This window comes from Coenobita brevimanus, chromosome 23 (genome assembly GCF_032717465.1).
Source record: "Coenobita brevimanus isolate Jiangsu-jjx chromosome 23, ASM3271746v2, whole genome shotgun sequence".
Classification (NCBI taxonomy): domain Eukaryota; kingdom Metazoa; phylum Arthropoda; class Malacostraca; order Decapoda; family Coenobitidae; genus Coenobita; species Coenobita brevimanus.
The window spans coordinates 5,258,154-5,278,202 of NC_136976.1; positions in this window are offsets into that span (position 1 = coordinate 5,258,154).

Sequence of the window (20,049 nt, forward strand, 5' to 3'; positions counted from 1 at the left end):
ACCTCTTCCATTCAAGGTGAGGAATCCTCCATGTTTGTGTGTAATGAAGTCTTTATTAGGTAGGTAAATGTTCTGGAAAAAAGAAAAAAAAAAGAAAACTGCCCCAAGGTGTACTTGGGGCTGGCTTAGGTACTATTAACCCTTTAACAGGTCAACAGATGGCCACATACGGCGGAAATCTCATAAAGCAGGAGCTTGAGGGGTACCAAATTCCAGCATTATGCGAGCAGTGACTGTATATGCCTTTCTGTCCATTCTGTAATTCTATATCTCACTCCTATTTCCCTTTCCTCCATTCCAAAATACTCGTTAATTTCTCCATTCTTTACACCATCCATCCTGCTTATGCCTGTAACTGTTAAGAATGAAGTGGAAGAGGGATGCCTTTATGTAGTGGCACTGATATGGCCAGAGAGTTCTGCTGTCCAATTATACAAATGTCCCCTCAACTTCCTCCCTCTCCACCAAAAGGAGGATGGCTGACTGCAGGAGAGGGCAACATCAACCTGCTGCCCAACAGAACATCTAGATGATCCTGAGGCCAAAGGAACAACAATTGTCCTGAAACTGGTAATTTCTATAGCATGTACCCTACAAAGTCACAGCCGTTACCTAACACCTAGGGTGAGCTGAGTCAACATCACATCCAACCGTGAATTCATTACTGATTGTCTTGTATTTCACACATTCACTCTCCATCTGATCTCATAACACTCATCTGAAAAACAACAAGGTGCAACATTTTGTCTATACAGTGAACTCTCCATTATCAGGTATAATTCAGCCAACCCCTAGGCCTATGTGGAATAAAGCAAAACACCGGATATTGCATAGTACCCCCCCACCGGCTCAACATTCGGTGTCAAGCCGGATACTACTGTGTTACTATCCATCTTGACCCTCTATCCTAAAAACTTTCCCATGAGTAAAAGGTGAAAATTAAGCATAACATACAATACAATAACGATACAGTGTAGTACTGTAATACAGTACATAGTATACTGTACTACTGTATGTACTCACCAACTGTTGGCATCAATGGAGCTTAGAGTTGTACAGAGAGCAGTACAGCACAGTGCACTTAATCCCATTTGGTCTAGTGGCAAAATGGCTTGCACAACGATTAATCCAGCTCCACCACCTCTGGCTCAGTCTCCATCGAGGGTGCTGGAGTAAGCAGTGGAGATGGAATGGCCGAGGGTGTCAAGTGGAACTCAATGAGGCCTCCGACTGAGGCAGGACCTCAAGTGGAGATGCCACTGTTGACAGGGATGAAGGTGGTGCCATGACCGAGGTGCTTAGCTGAGGTGAAGAAGTGGAAACTATGGCTAGGTGGTGGAAGATGTAGGCTGTGAGGCTATGGTGTAAATATACAAGTGAAGTATGCACAGTACTGAGTAACGTAATAAATGTTGCCAATAAATGTACCTATGACAGGCTGAAGAACAGCAATGGCATGTATGTTTCATGTTAAGAATGTAGTGCTTTCTAGAACTTAGGTACAAATTCTGGATATTCACAGAGAATGAGAAGTAACAGGTCTCCAATGATTAACCATGAGATTTGCTCCATCAGTGTCATAAGCTGTGGGTTTCTATACCTCGCAGTAAGTGGACATCCCACAGTACAGTGATGCAGTGTGTGTGCTGCTGGTGCCCCACAAACTGCACAAGGTACAGGGTCATCTCAGGTGAATTCCCAATAATATTTATACCCAAGTCTCAGTCTCAAGACAACAGCATCACAAAGTCCACCTCTCTGGCCATATGTTGCCTGAGTATTCTGAGACACATTTATATAATCAAGATGACCAGTACCGCCATTTGTTATGCTAGCATGCTGTCTAGTAATATCATGATTAATAAGAAAGTTGACCGTACTTTTGACAAAACCATAACTATATTCAGCACTAATATCAGGAAAAGTCCAAAGGCAGAGTATTATGAACTAAATCGTCAGCCTTTTTTCATTGGAGGGTATCCCAACATGGGAAGGAAACCATGTCAAGTGGAGTTTATGAGCTGTGATTTCAATACATCAGATGGTTGGCGATAAGCAAAATCTAACTGACAAAAAAAATACTGCATACGGTAATTATGAACCAGGTGCCACCATCGTAACAGTATAAATGGAAATAATTGTGAATTGACACAAAACTGAACAATATCAGTTCAATGCCTATAATAATGATATACAGATTAAGGTGCATATTTTGCCACAGTATTGCCACATGTTATTTAAACTTATCCATCATCAAAATTCATCCATGAATGAAACCTTTTTGTCTAGAATTTTCTGCTGAGGGGGGTGGGCACAGGCCTTAAATGGGGGGGCATATGCCCCCCCCATGTCTATGTCACTGATTATTCATATCAAACTGCTTGTTGCCCAAGCCTGGGCTAATAGAACTCATATTTCTGGACAGTCTATCTATCTATCTATTGCCAGATGCCTCAATCCCTTATACGTGGTGGCCACAAACAAATCGCCTCCACGTCACCCCCCAGTCCCCCGCCATTTCACTGACCCACTCCCAATTCACACACCCCTCTCTCATAGGCTATACCTCTCCACTCCATCCCTCGACCTCATCCTTAGCCTTCCCCTCCCTCTCTCCCCCTCCACCTCCCTCACATACACTCTCCTTGTCAGTCCCTCACTCTCCATCCTCTCCACATGGCCAAACCACCTCAATGTGTTTTTCCTAATGCTTCCTACTGATATCAAATCCACATCCACACCACAACACTCCTTCACATCCTCATCTGTCAGTCTGCCTCTCCATGTGACTCCACAGGCTCCTCTCAAATAACTCATTTCCACTGCTCTCACTCTTGACTTGTGTCCCTCCAACAATGAACAAGCTTCACTTCCATGTGTCAGAGTTGGTACCGCAATGCGTAATGTAATAACTTTTTCACTTCCATACTCACTTCCCTGTTTCTTATCACTGCCTTCAAGGAACCAGCAACCTTTCTTCCTTGTTGTACCCTTTTAAGCACGTCACCCTCCAAACTTCCATCCTTACTCATCACACTACCAAAGTACTTAAACGTACTCACATTTTCCATTTCCTCACTGTCCAACCTGACTGTACATTCACTGACTTCACCTCTCTCAAAGACCATAACTTTACTTTTCCCTACATTCACCTTTAAATTCCACTTCTTACACACTCTCCCAAACTCATCCACCAAGCCTTGCAACTCCCTTTTGTCTTCACTTAACAACACATTATCATCTGCAAACAATAGTACAGGGAATCTCCAAACACAGTCCTCTCTCATCAGGGCCACTCCAACATCCACTGCCTTACCTTGTATCTCTTTTATAACCCCATCCATATACAGAATGAACAACCATGGAGACATTACACATCCCTGTTCCAACCCAACCTTCAAATAGAAAAACTCACTCAGTTCACCATCCACATGCACTGCAGCCTTAGCATCCTCATACATACTCTTCACAGCATTCAACAACTTCCCATGTACTCCATATATTCTTAATAATGTCCACAATCCTTGTCTATCCACCCTGTCATATGCTTTCTCTATATCCATGAAGGCTGCATATAACTTCTTTCTCTTCCCTAGAAACTTTTCCACTAAAGATCTAAGAATGAATATCTGATCTACACAACCTCTTCCCTTCCTAAAGCCTCCCTGTTCTTCTCCAACTAATTCCTCTGTTATTTCCCTAACTCTGTCAGTAAGTATCCTACTGTATACTTTTCCTATTACACTAAGACAAATGCCCCTATGATTACCACACACTTCTTTTTCCCCTTTTCCTTTGTATAAGGGAATAATTATACCTGACTTCCAATCATCTGGGACTTTACCTTCCTCCCAGGCCAATCTGCACATCTTCCCCATCCATTCTACTAATATCTCTCTCCCCCATGCTTCAGCATTTCACCACACACTCCATCAATTCCTGGAGCTTTCCCCATTTTGACTTTCTTCAGTGCTTCCACAACATCCATCCTACTGATTTCTTCCTGTCTTCTCACCTCCCTCCTTCGCCCTGCCATTCCCCAGCCACTTATACTCACATTACTTTCATTCTCTATGTTCAACAATTCCTTAACGTGTTCTCTCCATCTGTTCACCTTTTCTCCCTTTTGAATTAGTAATCTACCATTTTTATCTTTCACTCCCCTACTAACTTCATTGCCACCCTGTCTGACTCTCTTCATCTTCTTCCAGAACATTTTCTTACACTCCCTCCACTTGACACTCAAATTCCTTCGAAATTCCTCATCCACTCTCTTCTTACTCTCTCTTACTAATCTTTTCACCTCTCTCTTCTTTTCTACATATAACTCTATCTTCTGTCTCTCAACTTCTTCCATGCTCCTATTTCTCATCCATTCATTATAAGCTTTTTTCTTTTGCACCACAGCCTGTCTCACCTCTTCATTCCACCATGCTGTTCCTTGCATCCCCTTTCGTCTTCTCTTCACCCCACACACCACCTCACATGCTGCACATATTTCCTCTGTGATATCTTGTACACACCTTCCACGTCCCGCATCTGCTCCGATTCATATTTACCCAAATGTTCCTCCACTTCTCTCTTATATTCTGCCTTTTTCTCATCCTGTTGTAACCTTTCCACTCTCCTAACATCTACTCCTTCCTCCCGTCCTTCCCTTCTTCTGTTTCTCCATTTTACTTGGACCTTGATTCTGACCACCACCAAGTGGTGGTCAGCAAGTCCACTCCCCCAATCTCTATATGCTCTTGCATCCATTACACATCTTTGCATCCTTTCAACCACACACACATAATCAATCACTGTCTTCCTTTCATTCAGTTCACCATCCACCCATCACTCACCATGTATACCTGTGGATCATTTTGTGCCTGAAGAGGGTATTGGCTATCACCAACCCTCTCCTGGCACAAATGTCCACTAAAGCACTGCCATTCTCATCTATCTCAACAGGCACACCCCACTAACCAACTACTCCATCCACCATCACATTCCCTACTTTACCATTCATATCACCAATCAAAAACACTCTCTCATTCCCTTCAAACTTTTTCATGCACACTTCCATATCTGTCCAGAACTCTTCTCTCACTCTGCTTGCACGATCTTGCACTGGCGCACACATGCACACAATAGCCCACATTTGTAGTCCAACTTTCAGTCTTACCCACACAATCCTTGAACCAACTGATCCATACTCTCTTATATTCTCCTTCCATCTGTTACCCACAATACATACTCCTTTTGCCCTCTCATTCTCACCTACTCCTGCACATATACCCCATCCATACTCGCATTCTCTCACACTCTCACCTCTCCATTTAGTTTCAGTTACTCCACATACATCCACTTTCACACACTCAAGCACCTGGACAATCTCTCTCTCTTTCATCTCATCATTTGAACCTCTTACATTCCAGGTCGCCATTCGTATCATGTCCTTTGTACGGCCCTTTGTCGTCATCTTTTGGTCAGTCCTGGTCCGAGGCTCCTTGTTCATATTCTTAGTTACCGTAGTTGTTTCCTGGGGAGGGGCACTAACCCTTTGCCAACCCACTTGTGTCACATGGGGAACACATGTTGGGTGGCTACAAGGTTACCACCCAGCATTGTAAATGATTTCCTGGTTTACAGGAAATCATTTGGCTCACCACTCAATGTAGAGCTACCCTAAACACAGAGTACCACTACACTAAGTGGGTGGATGAAGGGCATCCCAACCTACCACAAGACAGTGGAGACTTTAAATTCTCATCTAGACGAGTATAATACTTAATACTATACTGTACAATATATCCAACAATCTCAATAGAAAGTACCAGTAAATCCATTGCAGTTATTGTACTCTAGAGATTACAACCTACAAAAATAAAGTATTAGGCTACTTACTGGTCAGGTAAAACGCAAAAGCACAAAAACGTAAGAGGATAACTGGAATACAGTATGTCGATTCACCCATGCAAGACAGCTCCTGCAAATTCTGCAGTAACAGATAAGAAAAGGACAGCAAAGAAAGGATGAAGCACTAGGGCCATGCCTACCTTGAAAGAATCTGAAATTATTTACGAAGCACAGCAGTACCGCTTTTCCCTGCCTGAACTCATGTTGCGCTGTAATATGCCGTATGACTTACTGACAGTAACCCATCGTGATATTAGTGCAATGCCCATCCCACCAACGCTTCTTGCAGGTCACCGAACCACAGCTGATAGCCTCTGCACTATAACGATAAAAATATTCTGAAGCCAACTCCCACCATCTTTCTACTCAAAGCTTCCCGCATTTCAACTGATTAGTGTACTCTGAAGTTAATCATAATCATGCATTCCTCTTGCTTATTGACTGGTAGCTCAAATTAGGAATGTTATCTTACAGTCTTGAAATATTTTATCACAGAGAATAGAAAACTGGGGACTACTTCAACCATCTTGCCTTTACACCAAGATTTCCGCTTTCTTGTCAAAATAGCAGAGTAATCTGAAGTTGTTGCGCTCTTTCTTATCTCATAAATATTCAGTAATACCTCAAGAAAAGGTATCATGCCGGGTCAACACCCGACTATATGAATTTTAGTGCATTCGTCTGCAATAAAATGGCGATTGCAATGCTTCAATTTTTTGTCTAACACATTCAGTTAATATGGGAATGAACTGTGCCTGGAGGAGCAAGCCGACCTTAAGATACCATCGGTTGACCCTGCCTGAACTATATTTTACGGTGAAGTCTTGTGTCCTTTTGCAGGTTAGGGTGCATGACAATATAAACAATGGAAAACGGCGGTTTTGAGGGATATTTAGTGTACCTCCATGCCATGTAGCCGTACCGCACGGCCAGTGACTGGGATATGACTCGGATTGTAACCCCCATTACTTTTTGTTCATAAGGCTTTATTATGGATATATTTATAGTCTAGCGTCGTTTGACCAGAGTTTGACATGTTTGTGAGTTTCTTAGCAATACCTCATATTGTGATGACATGGTTAGTGCCGAAAAGATAGGATGGTTAGGACCCAAGGAAGTAGAGGTAGACTGAAGAGTACCCTTAAGGAGTCATTCTTGTCACAGAAATATATATATATATATATATATATATATATATATATATATATATATATATATCTATATATATATATATATATATATATATATATATGTATATATGCAAAAAAAATGGAAGAAATGGAATTCCCCCGAGCTAAGCCCTGTATTGGACTATATAGCCCCGCTAGGGTTACAGGAGCGAGCTACCACTCCCGGCACGGCAGCCCGGGCGAGGCTCGAACTCGCAATCCCCCGATTACGAGTCCGGCGCGCTACCACTGTGCTACCGCGCCCCCCTGTATATATGCAAGAAAAACTGATCAGATGTCAATTACCTGGGACAACACTGCCCGTGAGATCAGTAAAGATGAATTAGGTTAAGCATGAACCAGGATTGTCAATAAAAAGGCAGTACAGAACCTAAAACAGATTACATACATTTTGCCGAATCTAACTCAAGCCATCCTAACCTAACCTGACCAGCCTAACCCAACCTAAGCCAGTCTAACATGACCTAACCTAAGCCAGCCTAACCTGACCTAGCCTACACCAGCCTAACCTGACCTAGCCTAAGCCAGCCTAACCTGACCTAGCCTAAGCCAGCCTAACCTGACCTAGCCTAAGCCAGCCTAACCTGATCTGGTCAAAGTCAAACAGGCAGTGTTATTCTGGATAATTACCAGTACAGCAAATCCACTAGATATGTGGGCTCTGCATGGAATCCCCTTGCACATTCAAAATAAAATGGACCAAGGATATCATTTGCGAAAAAAGCATGCAGTGTGTCGGAGGGTGCATGGGAGAGGGGTGTCTGATGGTTGAAACTGCCCAGTTAGTGTCACCTTTTTGTTCCTTTAAACCTCTTTAAAGTCACTTGTTATTGTGTACAGTACCATAGGCTGTTCTCTTAGCATACTACATCTATCTGTCTATCTTTTGCCAGATGCCTTAATCCTGTAAGGGGTGGCCACAAACAAATCGCCTCCATGTCATCCTGTCCCCCGCCATTTCATTGCCCTGCTCCAAACTCACACCCCCCTTTTTCATATACCTCTCCATTCCAATCCTCCATCTCATCCTTGGCATCCCCCTCCCTCCACCCCACACACATACACTCTCCTCATCAGTCTCTTGCTCTCCATCCTCTCCACATGTCCAAACCACCTCAGTGTGTTTCTCCTAACGCTTCCTATCACATCCACACCACAATGCTCCTTCACTTCCTCATTTGTCAGTCTCTCTCCATATTCCTCCACATGCCCTTCTCATATAATTCATTTCCACTGCTCTCACTTTTGACTTCTGTCCCTCCAACAAGGTTCAAGCTTCACATCCATATGTTAGAGTTGGTATCACAGTACAGTACTGTCATGTGGTAGCGTTTTCACTTCCATGCTCACTTCACTATTTCTTATCACTGCTTTCAAGAAACAAGCAACCTTCCTTCCCTGCTGCACCCTTTCAAGCACTTCACCCTCTAAACTTCCATCCTTATTCATCACACTACCCAAGTACTTGAATGCACTCACATTTTCCATTTCCTCATCATCCAGCCTCACTGTACATTCACTGACATCATTTCTCTCGAAGACCATAACTTTACTCTTCTCTACATTCACTTTTAGATGCCGTTTCTTACACGCTCTCCCAGACTCATTCACCAAGCCTTGCAGCTCCCCATTGTCTTCACCAAACAACACAGTATCATCTGCAGACAACAGTACAGGTAGTTTCCACACACTGCCCTCTTTCACTAGGGCCACTCCAACATCCACTGCCCTACCTTGCATCTCTTTTATAACCCCATCCATATACAGACTGAACAACCATGGAGACATGACACATCCTTGTTTCAATCCAACCTTCAAACAGAAAAATTCACTCAGTTCACTATCCACACGCACTGCAGTCTTAGCACCATCATATATACTCCTCATGGCCTTCAACAACTTCCCTATCTATCTATCTATTGCCAGACGCCTCAATCCCGTTTGGGGTGGCCACAAACAAATCGCCTCCAAGTCGCCCTGTCCCACGCCATTTCACTCCCCTGCTCCCAGCTCACACCCCCCTCTCTCATATACTTCTCCACCCCATCTCTCCATCTCATCCTCGGCCTCCCCCTCCCTCTTTCCCCCTCCACCTCACTCACATACACTCTCTTCGTCAGTCTTTCACCCTCCATCCTCTCCACATGGCCAAACCACCTCAGTGTGTTCTTCATAACGCTTCCTATCACATCCACATCAACACCACAACGCTCCTTTATATCCTCATTCGTCAGCCTGTCTCTCCATGTGACTCCACAGGCTCCTCTTAAATAACTCATTTCCACGGCTCTCACTCTTGACTTGTGTCCTTCCAACAACGTCCAAGCTTCACTTCCGTACGTTAGAGTTGGTATCACAATACTGTCATGTAGTAACTTTTTCACTTCCATGCTCACTTCCCTGTTTCTTATCACTGCTTTCAAAGAACCAGCAACCTTTCTTCCCTGCTGTACCCTTTCAAGCACTTCACCCTCCAAACCTCCATCCTTACTCATCACACTACCCAAGTACTTAAACGTACTCACATTTTCCAATTCCTCACCATCCAATCTCGCTGTACATTCACTGACTTCACCTCTCTCAAAGACCATCACTTTACTCTTCCCTACATTCACCTTTAGATTCCGTTTCTTACATACTCTCTCAAACTCATCCACCAAGCCTTGCAGCTCCCCTTCGTCTTCACTCAACAACACAGTATCATCTGCAAACAACAGTACAGGGAGTTTCCAAACACTATCCTCTCTCACCAGGGCCACTCCAACATCCACTATCCTGCCTTGTACCTCTTTTATTACCCCATCCATGTACAGATTGAACAACCATGGAGACATGACACATCCCTGCTTCAACCTAACTTTCAAAGAGAAAAATTCACTTAGTTCACCATCCACACGCACTGCAGCCTTCGCACCATCGTACATACTCTTCACAGCATTCAACAACTTCCCATCTACTCCATATATTCTTAACACTTTCCACAATCCTAGTCTATCCACCCTGTCATATGCTTTCTCCAAATCCATGAAAGCCGCATACAACTTCTTTCCCTTCTCTAGAAACTTTTCCACTAAAGATCTGAGAATGAATATCTGATCTACACAACCTCTTCCCTTCCTAAAGCCTCCCTGTTCTTCTCCAACTAATTTCTCTGTTCTTTCTCTAACTCTGTCAATAAGTATCCTACCATACACTTTTCCTATTATACTAAGAAGACAAATGCCCCTATGATTACCACACACTTCTTTTTCCCCTTTTCCTTTGTACAAGGGAATAATTATACCTGACTTCCAATCCTCCGGGACTCTACCTGCATCCCAGGCCAATCTGCACATCTTCCACATCCATTCTACTACTATCTCTCCCCCATGCTTCAGCATTTCACCACACACTCCATCAATTCCTGGGGCTTTCCCCGATTTAACTTTCTTCATTGCTTCCACAACTTCTATCCTACTGATTTCTTCCTGTCTTCTCACCTCCCTCCTTCTCCCAGCCATTCCCCAGCCACTTATACTCGCATTACTTCCATCCTCCACGTTCAACAATTCCTTAAAGTGTTCTCTCCATCTGCCCACTTTTTCTCCCTTCTCCACTAGTAATCTACCATTTCTATCTTTCACTCCCCTGCTAACTTCACTTCCACCCTGTCTTACTCTTTTCACCTCTTTCCAGAACATTTTCTTACAGTCCCTCCACTTTACACTCAAACTCCTTCCAAATTCCTCATCCACTCTCTTCTTACTCTCTCTTACTAATCTTTTCACCTCTCTCTTTCTTTCTACATATAACTCTCTCTTCCGCCTCTCAACTTCTTCCACGCCCCTATTTCTCATCCATTCATTGTATGCTTTCTTCTTTTGTGCCACAGCCCGTTTCACCTCTTCAGTCCACCACGCTGTTCCTTGCACCCCCCTCCGTCTTCTCTTCCTTCCACACACCACATCACATGCTGCACATATTTCTTCTGTAAATATTCTACACACACCTTCCATGTCCCCCATCTGCTCCAATTCATATTTGCCCAATCGTTCCTCCACTTCTCTCTTATACTCTGCCTTTTTCTCATCCTCTTGTAACCTTTCCACTCTCCTTGCAACTACTCCTTCCTCTCGTCTTTCCCTTCTTCTATTCCTCCATCTTACTTGAACTTTAATTCTGGCCACCACCAAGTAGTGGTCAGAAAGTCCACTCCCCCAACCTCTATAAACTCTTGCATCCAATATACATCTTCGCATACTTTCATCCACACACACATAATCAATCATTGCCTTCCTTTCACTCAGTTCACCACCCACCCTTCTCATCACTCGCCATGTATACCTGTGGATCATTTTATGCCTGAAGAGGGTATTGGCTATCACCAACCCCCTCCCAGCACAAATGTCCACAACTTCCCGTCTACTCCATATATTCTTAATACTTTCCACAGTCCTTGTCTATCCACCCTGTCATATGCTTTCTCCAAATTCATGAAGGCCACATACAACTTCTTTCCCTTCTCTAGAAACTTTTCCACTAAAGATCTAAGAATGAATATCTGATCTACACAACCTCTTCCCTTCCTAAAACCTCCCTGATCTTCTCCAATTAATTCCTCTGTTATTTCCCTAACTCTGTCAATAAGTATCCTACCATATACTTTTCCTATTACACTAAGAAGACAGATGCCCCTGTGATTACCACACACTTCTTTTTCTCCTTTTCCATTGTCTATCTATCTATCTATCTATAGCCCGACGCCCTAATCCCGCAAAGGGTGGCCGCAGACAAAACGCCTCCAAGTCACTCTGTCACCCACCATTTGACTACCCTCCCCCCAACTCACCCACCCCTCCCTCATATACCTCTCAACTCCATCCCTCCACCTCATCCTCGGTCTACCCCTCCCTCCACCTCACCTACATACACCCTCTTAGTCAGTCTTTCATTCTCCATTCTCTCCACATGTCCAAACCACCTCAGTGTATTTCTCCTATTCTTTTCAACCACATCCACATCTACCCCACAACGTTCCTTCACTTCTTCATTCGTCAACCTGTCCCTCCACGTCACTCCACATGCTCCTCTCAAGTAACTCATTTCCACTGCTCTCACTCTTGACTTGTTCCCCTCTTGCAAGGTCCACGCCTCGCTTCCATATGTCAGGGTAGGGATCACAATACCATCATGCAGTGACTTCTTAACTTCCATACTCACCTCCCTATTTCTCATCACTGCTTTCAGTGTACCAACAACCTTTCTTCCCTGCTGTACCCTTTCACGTACTTCATCCCCCAAAGTTCCATCCTTACTCATCACACTACCCAAGTACTTGAATGCACTCACATTCTCCATATCCTCACCATCCAACCTCACTGCACACTCTGTGACTTCATTCCTCTCAAACACCATAACTTTACTTTTGTTTACATTAACTTTCATTTTCCTCCTCCTACACACTATCCCAAATTCATTCACCAAACCTTGCAACTCCCATTCATCTTCACTCAACAATACTGTATCATCAGCAAACAGCAACACCGGAAGCTTCCAAATCTCACCCTCATTCATTAGGGCCAGCCCCACATCCACTGCCCTACCTTGCACCTCCTTTACAACCCCATCCATATATATATTAAACAGCCATGGAGACATCACACACCCCTGTTTCAGTCCCACATTGAGATAAAAGAACTCACTCAGCTCACCATCCACTCGCACCGTAGCCCTAGCTCCCTCGTACATACTCTTCACAGCACTCAACAATTTCCCCTCCACTCCATATATTCTTAATACCTTCCACATACCTTGCCTATCTATTCTGTCATAAGCTTTCTCCAAGTCCATGAAGGCAGCATACACTTTCTTCCCTTCTCTAGATACTTCTCCACTAAACATCTTAGAACAAATATCTGATCTACACACCCTTTTCCCTTCCTAAATCCCCCTTGTTCTTCTCCAACTAGCTCCTCTGTCATATGCCTAACCCTATCAATGAGTATTCTACCATATATTTTACCAGTCACACTAAGAAGGCAAATACCCCTATGGTTACCACATACTTCTCTCTCCCCTTTTCCTTTGTACAGAGGAACAATTATACCTGATTTCCAGTCCTCTGGAACCCTTCCCTCTTCCCAAGCCAATCTACACAACTTCCATATCCACTCCACAACAATCTCACCCCCATACCTAAGCATTTCACCACACACTCCATCAATTCCTGGGGCCTTTCCCAGCTTAATCTTCTTCATCGCTTTCACTACTTCCGACCTACTGATCTCTTCCTCCCTCCTCTCATCTCTTCTTCTCCCAGCCATTCCCCAACCACTTATACTCACACTGCTCTCACTCTCTACATTCAACAAATCCTCAAAGTGCTCCTTCCATCTCCTCAATTTCTCTCTCTTCTCCACCAACAATCTATTATTCCTATCTTTCACTCCCCTACTATTTCCCCCTTTCACACTGCCTTACTTTCTTTACCTCCTTCCAAAACAATTTCTTACTCTCCCTCCATTTCACACTCAGATTCCTCCCAAACTCTTCATTCACTTTCTTCTTACTCTCCTTCACCAGTCTCTTAACCTCCCTTCTCCTGCTCACATATACCTCTCTCTTCTCTCTCTCATCTTCTCCCCTACCTCTACTCGCCAACCATTCACCATATGCCTTCTCCTTTTGTTCCACAGCTCGTTTCACCTCATCATCCCACAATGCTGTCCCTTGCACACCCTTGCATCTCCTCCTCACTCCACAAACCGCCTCACACGCTGCGCTTATCTCTTCCGTGAATATCTTACATACGTCTTCCACCCCTTCCATCTGCTCTAGCTCATACCTTCCCAATCTTTCTTCCACTATGCTCTTATACTCTGTCATTTTCTCATTATCTTGCAATTTCTCCACTCTTCTCACAGGAGCTGCTTCCTCCTGTCTTCCCCTTCGTCTCCTCAACCACTTTCTTTGCAGCTCTACCTTGGCCATCACTTAGTGATGGTCCGAGACTCCATTCCCCCACCCTCTCCACACCCTTGCATCCACCACTTGTCTTCTCATTCGCTCATCCACACACACGTAGTCTATCATTGCCTTTCGTTCAACAAGTTCACCATCCATCCTCCTCCATTGTACAGGGGAATAATTATACCTGACTTCCAAACCTCTGGGACTCTACTTTCCTCCCAGACCAATCTGCACATCTTCCACATCCATTCTACTACTATCTCTCCCCCATTCTTCAGCATTTCACCACACATTCCATCAATTCCTGGGGCATTCCCCATTTAAACTTTCTTCATTGCTCCCACAATTCCATCCTACTGATTTCTTGCTCTCTTCTCGCATCCCTCCTTCTCACAGCCATTCCCCAGCCACTTATACTTGCATTACTTTCATTTTCTGTGTTCAACAATTCCTTAAAGTGTTCTCTCCATCTGCTCACTTTTTCTTTCTCCACTTGTAATCTACCATTTTTATCTTTCACTCCCCAGCTAAGTTAGCATACTACATACTGCATAGTATTCATTATACATGAAGAAAGTCAAGGTAACGATAGAGAGGGTACAGGTCTGTGGTAGGCACAGTCCTATCTCATGTTGCAGGCTGCTTGAATAATACATTATTGTCTAGTAAGTAATTTTTCTGTCAAGCTTAAGTGCATTATACTGTACAAGCAATCCCCTCTGGAATAGTGTGTCTTTGTTTGTTCATTCATTTATAAAGGCTCCAACTTGTTAGCATGTGTCAGTGTCCATACTGCTTGATTACTAGCAGCCTCTCTTTTGAGTCCCTTATCCCTGAGGTCACACCTTACAAAAGCATCCGAAGTTTTTTGTGGTCTGCCTCTCACAACTCTTCCTTTAATGTTCACACCTCTCATGCTTTGCACCTAGTTGCCACCCATCATCATCTTGGCATGCCCTTGCCACCCTTCATCATCTTGGCTTGCCCAAACCATCTCGTTGTACCCTTTCTCATCAAAACACTAATAGTCAAGTCCCATCTGTCCTCTCAGCTGATTCTATATATAAACTGTGAACATTAGGTGTGGTTAGGTTGCCCACTACATTACAAAGTGTATTCAGCAGTATGGTATTGCTGTATCGTTTACAGGCTTCAACATGCATGCATGCGTTGGTCTTGGTCACCTAATGGCAGCTCGCTATGCAGCTCGATTTCTGGCAGCCTCTCTATTCGATCCCTTATCCTTGAGGTCACATTGTATGACCTCCTCCCAGGTATTTTTTGGTCTGTCTCTTGCAAGCCTACCTCTGGCATTCACATTTCTCACCCTCTGCACCCAACTGTCGTCCTCCATCTTCTCTACATGCGCAGACCACCTCAGTCTACCCCTCTTCATCACAATATCAATATAATAAAGTCCCATCCTTCCTCTCAGCTCTTCAGTTGCAATAATGAGAAACCAAAAATGCAAACCTCTTATTATGGTTATAACTCCTTCATTTTGATATCATATTACACTGTACTTTAAATTTTTATTCATGCTACTGGTGATGGAGAGGGATGCCTTCATGTGATGGTGCTGATACAACCAAGTGGCTCAACTGCCTGGTTATACAAGCATCTCTCAGCTTTTCCCCATCCCCAAATGGAGATACAGTAATGAATTGCTGAGTGAGGGGCGACTTCATCCTGCAGTCCATTGGGTTCATGTTTCAGATGAGCCTGGGGTTACAGCTACTACTCCTACTTCTACTATCACTCCTATGACAATGACTACAATCACATTGAACCCTCAGTTATCCTGAATAATTCAGCCAACCCCTATGCCGGATATTGCAGACTGCCAGATATTGTATAGTCCTGTACCACCCATCGGCTCATCATTCGGCGTCGAGCCAGATATTGTATTATCATCCGTCTTGACCCTATATTGTAAAAACTTTTCCATGAGTAAAAGATGAAAATTAATAATAAAATACAATACAGTACTGATACTGTACAATAATAAAGTATATACATACAAGCAGTGTACTACTGTATGTACCGTACTCACCAAGTGTTGGCACTGATGGAGGGTAGAGTTGTACACCATGCAGTACAGTGCACTTAATCCCATGTGGCACAGTAGTGAATGGCTCCCACTGAGATTAATCCAGCTCCGCCAACTCAGGTTTGATTTCTGCCAATGGTGTTGGTGTAGGTAGCAGAGACGGAGTGGCAGAGGATGTTAAGTTGAGCTCCAATGAGGCTGCTGATTGGGGCGAAACCTCAGGTGGACACACCACTGTCGATGTAGTTGAAGGCGGTGCCATGGCTGTGGTGAAGAAGTGGCAATGGTAGTGTCTGGCTGGGGTAAACGAGGGCAACACGTGAAAGTAGAGGGCTGGAGTGACAGAGACCAGTATGAGGAGGTTGAAGACTGGGGTGACAGAGGACAGTGCAAGGAGCTCGAGGACTGTGGTGACAGTGGCAGACGTCACCCGACAGAAAAAGGATGTGATGGAGGACTGCCTGGTGATCCTTATCGACTGCATCTTTATCACATTTTCACAGCCCTGTCGCAGGTACATGGCCATGGCATTGGTAAAAATGGGCTGCAGATTAGGATGCTCGCAGCAGTCAAGAAGGATGTCCACTATATCATGGGCCTGCTGGAGCCTCGGGATATCTGCCACTTTGTCGTCATCCTCCTCCTCCCGTTCATCTTCGGTGTCTCCCGCAGCCAAGGACTCCACAATTTCTCTGTCGGACATGGTTTGGGGCCTGGGGTCTCCCTTGTCCACTTCCTGCCAATCATGGATAGTGTCAGTGTCCTCCATCACCTGTTTTCCTGCTGCTTCCATACGCCAGATGAGGTCCTGAGTTTTGAAGCTGATAAAGTCAGCAATGGTCTCTTCACCCTTGAGGAGCTTGTTCTGACCATGTTCAACCATGAGTGCAGAGAGTTTCCTCCAAGCTTGTGCCCAGTTGTAGATTGCAGACTTGAGGGAATACCTCTGAAGGTTGGCCAATCACCTCTTCCCCCTACTGTCCTCGCCTTGGGCTGCCTCCTCCTCGTCCTCAAGCACAACCATCATGTCTTCCATAAACCTCTTACAGGTACAGCCGCTCCGTTGCTGCGATACTACCCTGGTCCACTGGTTGCAAGATTGAGGTTGAATAGGGGGGCAAGAACATGACCCTAATACAACCTCCATCTCTAACCAATTCCTTCAGAGAAGGATGAGCAGAAGCACTGTCAAGGAGCAGCAAAGCCATCACTTGATTGTGGGCAAGGCCAAGACTCTTTGTTTGACAATGGATAATTTGGTTCACGTCATGGCTGTAGAACCACCCCTTGAAGATCTTGGCTATAAAACACTGGGAGACTATCCATTAACCCCCAGAGACAGCATGGCTGTTTGGCATGCCCCAATACAACAGGTTTCAGACAATGGGAACCTGTTGCATCGGCACAACACAAAACAGACACGTGTCTTTTTGCTTGCCTTATGACCAGGTAGCGGCTTCATTTTGTCAGCCAAGGTATTAATCGGGGCAGACCTGAAGAGCAGACCAGTTTCATCGGCATTATAAACCTGATTGAGACACAATCCCCCTCCGTCAATCAGGTCTTTAATCTTGGTGCGAAACTCATCTATTCCTTCGGTGTCTGCATCCAACGCTTCACCACAGGTTATCTTGTCACACAGCCTACGTTGAAGTTTGAATCAAGTCAGCCAACCTTCAGACGTCTTGAAATCCACGATCCCCAGTTGCTCAGCAACTTTGGTGGCTGTAGCCTTCAGCTCAACAGGATGCACAGTCATACCACTGGCATGCTGTTGTCAGAACCACTTCAGGCAGGCCTGGTCAAGTTTGCCCTTGCATGGCTTGGCCATCATTTTGTACTTGCTCCGTTGCACTGTCGTGCCAGTTCATTCTGGAAGAACATTCTTGGTGAAGTGCTTGTTCTTCTGCAGATCCTGCAACAAGGTCTGGGACATGTCTTACTGCTTGATCAGCCTTGCAGTGGTCCAACCTTGCTTCATCTTCTCGATTATCTCCATCTTTTTCTCCATGGAAAATATGATACAACGCCTCTTAGCAGGTGGTGGAGCCATGGAGACAACAACCAGGACCATACATAAGGCCAGCAGGACCTGCAGCAGCCAGGGCACCACCACAGAAGCCACAAACTCAGCCATTCCGCAGGACTCAAGTTGAGTAGAGTACAGTTACGAGCACTAGGGAATCGAGCACTTTGGGGCCACAAGCGAGGCACTTGGGACAAGCACAGACACAGCACTGGGGGGTTGGCACCACATGCACAGTCATAATTTCAGGATCACAATACAGTACAGCACTAGGACACAAAGCACTGAGAGACCATAAGCTTTGCAACAACAAGAAACAGGCATAGGAGCCACAGAGTATGTCATAGCACTAAGGTTTTGCCACTGCGTGGCCATAAGAGCAGAGTGCACAGATACATCTTTACTTTACAAGATCCACAGGAGAGAATGAGAGAGTGACAGTAGGCTCGGTGCGCTGGGTGAGCCGCAACTGCAACATACTCTGATTGGGTGGAGTGTTGCAGCCATTCTCACTAGCTGGTGTGTTGAGGGGTTTTACTGGGCGCTGGTTGGCTGCCGTGTATGAGCCGGACTTCGGATATTGCACAGAAGTGCCAGTTGCTTCCTGTTTTGGTGCCAGATATTGCATAATGTTGCCGAATATTGCTTTAATATAGCAGAGCAAAAAGTGCCAAATATTGTGTTGGGTAGGATATTGCAAATGACTGATAATTGAGAGTTTACCATACTTGCTACTACCAGAAGATTTACTTAACTTTGGAGAGATTTCTTGGAATGGTGGACTTACATCTAGCCTTCATTAACCCTTTCAGAACCAGATATCTCTATTAAAATGAAAGAAATCATCCGTAAATAGTAAGAATAAAATGGAAAAAATATGTCATCAAATGGAAGGATTTCTCAAATAACTGTCAGATTTAAGGACTAGTCAATTTTTTCCTGTTTCTCAGTTGTAATATTATAGCTGGTATTTATCTGATGCTGGCTACCATCAACCCTGGGATGTACTACCATGATAGTGAAATGTGATTAAAAATTTTGCAACTAGCTACACAGTCATCTCTCTTAGGCAGGAAGATCAGCCAGAAGTGTGTATAAGCTGACTCATACATACATTATTACAGAATCTTATTAAACATCAATGAATTCTTCTTCCTAATAGTCTCCAGTAACTGTTGGGAAGTAGTTAGCTTTTTCACTTGGTTTACCTTCTAGTACATAAAAAATATTAACTGTACCATGGTCAGCCTCAATACAGGGAATACCGAAGAAGAAGCAAGGCACCATATGTGCTAGGTTGAGCAGACATTTCATGTATTGGGTGACTGAAACCGGCTTTTATCCTACAGGTTGAATTACAAAGAATGCAGGGAGGACAGAGGCTGCCTTAACTGAACTCAGTTGGCAAACTACACTATCCATCCATCCATTATCCAGTCCAGAACTATTCCATCTGGAGCCCAAGAGTCCAGGGCTTGGCTTCTCAGCCCAGACATTTAAGGCAAGAGTAACCAGTGACTCCTCCATCAGTAGCATTATGTCAGCAATAAACCCCAGCCATCCCTCTGAACTGCACTGACTGTTGATTACGGCTGAGTGTTGGGTGAGGCAGGATCGAGTACAGCTGCAATCAGCACATAAGAAAGACAAGACCCAAGAACAAACACAAGCTACCACAGTGAATTGGTCTGTGGATGACAAGTAGGATCATGATTAATTCAGTAACTTATTTCTATCTCATGGATCAGTGTTCACCGACTAACAGTATTGGTGAGGTGAACCATGGTACTGAGGTGCTGTAGGGAAGATCTCACCTGTGTATGACGGTTGAAGAACCAGAACTTTATTCTTGTGTGTGATTAGCTAACATGATTCTGTGCAGAACAAATATTTATTAATAAAGGAGTGTTAGTACAGTAGGTCCTCATTTAATG